Below are 4,865 nucleotides of genomic sequence, written 5' to 3'. Positions count from 1 at the left end.
TTGCAAAAGAGAAACTACAAATTTTATGAGCTTTTCTTCTTTTTATTACACTGTCTTTATTCTCAGCCAAATACCAGTGAGCTCTTTGCATCAGACTAAACTGGATCACTATTTACTTGTTCTCAAACTTCACCCTGTTTCACAGTATTGAAAGATCAGAAGGTATTGCATGCTACGTGCAGCAGGTTCATGACAAATTCGTTAGAATGCCTGAAACTCACGTTTCTATTTGTGTTTGAAGTCCATGTGTATTTACATGGGAGTTTAAGGTATATTGGCTCTGTTTAGTTCAAGGCAAATTACATCAGTTTCTCCCTATCTGGAGCACTAAACCCGTCCATTGATGTAAAGCAACAAACCCCCTTTTCCTGTGAAGACTACAAGGCAGCAAGAAGAGATTCTCCCAGAAAAAAAGTGTAAGAATTCATTTCTCTTAATCTTTTTGCCAAAACTATAGTTGAAAATAACTATGAACTGTGTTACTATGTTCAATTACAAAGCATAATCAAGATTGTTTATGGAAATGTAGCAGCATTCTCTTTCTGTCTCAGCAGAGAGTTCACAAGCCTCCATGGAGCCTCTTAACCATATATGCAGAAGTATGAGAAGTGGGAAAATATCCAATTATTTTTTGACCTATTTGTGTTGTCCTTCTCCATTGACCACCTAGCTGATGATAGTGGTCAGTCTGGATGGTTCTAGCTGATATTATGAGGCAGGGTTTTGGATACCATTGGATATTTTGTTGATAAATATTTCCTTTCTGTCTATTCCCACACGGCCCATCTTTATCACATAGTTACCACAACGCTATTTTCAACTTTCTGTTGCATCTGATAGAATGGCAACTACTTTCAAAATCAGTGGATCCCACAACATTCTCCATGGAAAAAAAAATCAAAAATTGTTTTCTGCTCTTCCAAACATATGAGAAATTTATATGAAAGTATAGATAATTCACTAACTTAGTTTATATTTTATGTAGACTCCATTACTATGTTACTTATTGAGAAATATTTTCTATTTGTTTAAATATTATTAATTTAGACCTGTATCTGGAATAATTCTTTTATCAGCACAGTGCCACCTATGCCCAATTAGTCACTGAGATTTTTACTACCTGGGTTATTGAAAGGCTCTTCATTTAGCTGCAACCCCATAATCGCTTAAAATTTGAAATTATCTTAATATAGGTGGAGTAAAGGGTAAAGCACACTATCCCTTGAAATACATGTCCGAGATATGCAAACCTTGGACAATTAAGAAGAGAATAAATGATGCTGTCAGTGGCATGGTGAGTTGAGTGTCATTTGCTTAGGATGACCAGTGTCATGACTGGACAGAAAATGATTATAGATCTCTGTAAAGAGAGATGACTGATATTTTTAGAGACTCATTTGCAAAGTGGTAAATGTAAAGAGGCAGATAATTAAATTTAAAAGGTATTTTCCAACCATAACATTAAGGAGATTAAAAGGTTAAATATTAACCTGACTATAAATCCCTCCATTATGTCTTTTTACAAACAAGAGTGTCTGCATTTTAACCATTCAGGGTCGTTCAGTGCATCACACATTCTATGTGATTGCAATGCAAATCACAGACTAAACCAAAATATACAAATTAATTCGTTAAAAATGAAAAAAAAAAAAAGTAATTCTACCTAACATACTGTTTAATAACCCACATCCCCCAAAAAGATACCCTTTAGATTTTATAATAAAACTGTTCAGGACTTCATTTACATGGAAGACACTGATGTTATGGATAACACATTTAAAACTTTGAAATGGACTGAATTTAGAACTGAACCTCAATTTGCAACAGAAAACATAATTTTAGTGATGTTGCCTATAGCCTGGTAGGGCACCACCAACCCTCAGAGATTTTTCTCATTTACTTTATGACAGGATATGTAGCAGGGAGCAGCATATTCTTTTGCATATGCTGCTACTGAAAGTCCTGATATGAAAAAGTCCGAGAGTCACTCATTATTTTGGACATCATTCTGGCTCAACCCATGGAACTTGCTTAGAGATGGGAGGTCTCTGGCCTGCACTTTGACAAGCTCACTCTTAAAATGACAGCATCTGGATTGAGATCACACAGCTGTTTTCCTCCTCACTGTCAATTTCTTTTGGTGGTCTTTGTGAAGTAAGAAGGAAAAAAAATAACACACTGAGAAGCAGTTATACCAAAGTATCTTAAGCCTGTTATATCATGAGCAGGGAAAAAAAAAAGGGAGACAAGCAATCTTTCTCTTTTTATTTTTTCCTCCAAACATTTCCTTTCAGATATCCCTTTGAAGTCACAGGCTTATAGTGTGAGTGACTGAGAGCAAGGAGCTGTGAAATGCGCCTTTGAGCCATAGACTTCCCAAAGAGTATCAGAAGGCATATATGACTGGGGTACGTGACATCTGCAAATCAGCGTGGCGTTACTGAGGCTTTGTTCAGCCTCAGACTTTGGTCACTGCAGAGAACCAAAAGCTTCAGTGATGGAAAATAATTTCTCCCATCCTGGTTCTACCTTCCCATTTGAGGGGTGTCCTGCTGCTCTGTGCAGTTGGTGTAATCTGCTTATGAAGAAATTTTAAAATTGAGCTATTTGTCTCAAAAGTATCTTTTTTTTTTTCTTTTTTTAACTCATCATTGAATTAGAATGAAATCTGCCAATGACATCAGGTATGTTCATCATCATCACTCTGTGAAAGCCCTGTATTTCATAGACTTCATTGCTAAAACAACAAGGTCAGTTTGCAAAATCCCATGTGGGATAAAAATATGTTCTCTACACACTTGTGTCCAAGCAGTTCCTGTGACAGAGGCATAAGGTTTTGTTTTTAGTAATCATAGTAAACTGCCTGCCACGAGGCGGAAGCTGAGCTGGAGCATTGCACCTAGGGACGGTATTCTGTGTAGCCTTTTCACGTCTTGCAGCGCAGACCTATGCATGCAATAATTACCTGCTCTCCTCTGTCCTGTGTTAGTTAACGACCCTCAGGAGTTTTGGTTTCAGATAATCCCATTTAGCACTTTTGAAATGTTGCATTTTAAATGTTCCCATTATTTTCTTTTTACAAACATGCAAGAGAGGTCAAAGCTGGTGAGCAACCTTTGCAATGTCTCTTTAAAAATCAAAATGAGCAGAGAGCTTGAGAGTATTTGCTTATGTGTTTTAGTCTTCCTTGCCCAGTGATGCTGAATATATTTTTAACAGAAGGTACATGGTCAGGGACAAGTCACCCAGTTTCCTGGTACTAAGCTAACCTTGTTAAACATTACATTATCATTTAACTTAGGATAGTGGCTTCTCTTAATGCCATGGTGAATCATTCATACACAAAGCCAAGGTATTTTACCTTGTTAAGTGTAACTGCAGCGTGTTGAGACCAATATCTGGAGCCATGCATCAGAGCCAGAATTAGACACGGATTTCTTAAACCTGTAGTGGAGTAAAAATGCAATTAGTCTGCAACTAGAGTCTATGTAATTAAAGTAGGTAGCAGTCACTTAATGAAACATAACACAGTCAGAGACTTAGAGAGCTTATAATAATGTAACAACTGTGAACATAAATGCTGCAGAAAAACTGCTAAATAAATATTTCCTTCCTTTGGCAAGGAACATGTAATCTTTAAGGTTTTCTCTCCACGAAATGGGAGATGATCATGCAGACTCACAGTAAACATTCATAGCTGTGATCAACATGTTTATAATTATATGTAGTAAATACTTCATTTGAGATTTTGAAACATTATACAAACATTCTGTTAAGTATTTTTAACACTTTTCCAACTTTCACAAACAGACTTCTCTCAACACTGCACAATGGGCTTGGAAATAGGGATTCTAATTTAGGAATTTAGGTACCATTCCTTTCTAGTAAGTTAAAGAGCTCATTAGTTTTTTTTCAGTTTCACCACTTTAAATGCGGTTTGCACAAATACAAGCATAAAAAAAGATTTAGCTGCCCTCTCAAAAAAAGTTTGAACTTAAGTTCAATATATGCTTAAATTCTTGAAAGAATTTAAGCCAACTCCTTCTATAACTGAGTCAGCTTTTTTCTCTGCTTCTCATCTACACCTTAGGTAGACTTCTAATTAAGACGGAAGATGTATAAAAATCCCCAGAATTAATGGACACAGAAACAGAATGGACTAGATTTTCAAGCTCTTGAAAACTTTGTGTAAGAGTGACCATGATGGACTTCCAAGAATTTTAAAAGCATTCCCTGAGTAAAGAAACTGCGTACCTTCCAGAGCAGGTTCAAAGATCATCTAGAGGTATAACAAGTCGGTCTGCTCAATCATAACTGAGTGAATAAGGAAATCACTGAAAAAAGCAATGTACTAACACCATTTTCAACCAAGGGAAAAAGCAAAAAATTCTTTAACTTCAGTAAAAGCCCCTTTGGGCCCTCTGTGTGTTAATATTCATGTCAGAGGCACTACTGAAGGCTACAAAATCTCTGAGGAACAGTGAGAGTCTCCATGGGTTTATTCAGGGTCCCAGAAGGGCCTCCATGATGTGGAGGGATTTGCAGATATTCACTGAAATATCACAGCATCTTTGCTGGACTCACTGGCAGGTTGAGGGGGTTAATCAGCCGTTCTTTGAGAGAACCCCTGTACTATTCTGTTATTTCCTCACCAATATTCCTTTAGGCTTTTGCAGGAAAAAAAAAAAAAAAAAGTCATTTAAACCAGGAAGAAACAAAGAACATGGTTTTGGGGGATTTATTTCTTTTTTCAGATCTATCTGTACATGCTTTAAATAAGAGATGCATTTCTGTTACGCATGAGCTCCAGGTATTCAGAACAAATTGTAAGCTTGTTTCAGTCTGCCTTCTGAACCCTCTCCTCT

General features: G+C 36.7%; 1 protein-coding gene across 1 annotated transcript in view; it reads left to right on the top strand.

Moving 5' to 3' along the window:
* Positions 1 to 332: 332 nt before the first annotated feature.
* Positions 333 to 4,865, top strand: part of CHRM2 (cholinergic receptor, muscarinic 2) — a 14,530-nt gene continuing 9,997 nt past the window's right edge. Inside the window, exon 1 of the mRNA XM_010159225.1 lies at positions 333 to 416. The gene's annotated coding sequence lies outside the window, so the exon portion shown is untranslated. The remainder of the gene's footprint in view (positions 417 to 4,865) is intronic.

Source organism: Eurypyga helias, unplaced genomic scaffold (assembly GCF_000690775.1).
Source record: "Eurypyga helias isolate BGI_N326 unplaced genomic scaffold, ASM69077v1 scaffold5249, whole genome shotgun sequence".
Classification (NCBI taxonomy): Eukaryota; Metazoa; Chordata; class Aves; order Eurypygiformes; family Eurypygidae; genus Eurypyga; species Eurypyga helias.
Note: the sequence above shows the minus strand (reverse complement) of the source record. Positions and strands in the feature narration are given on the sequence as shown.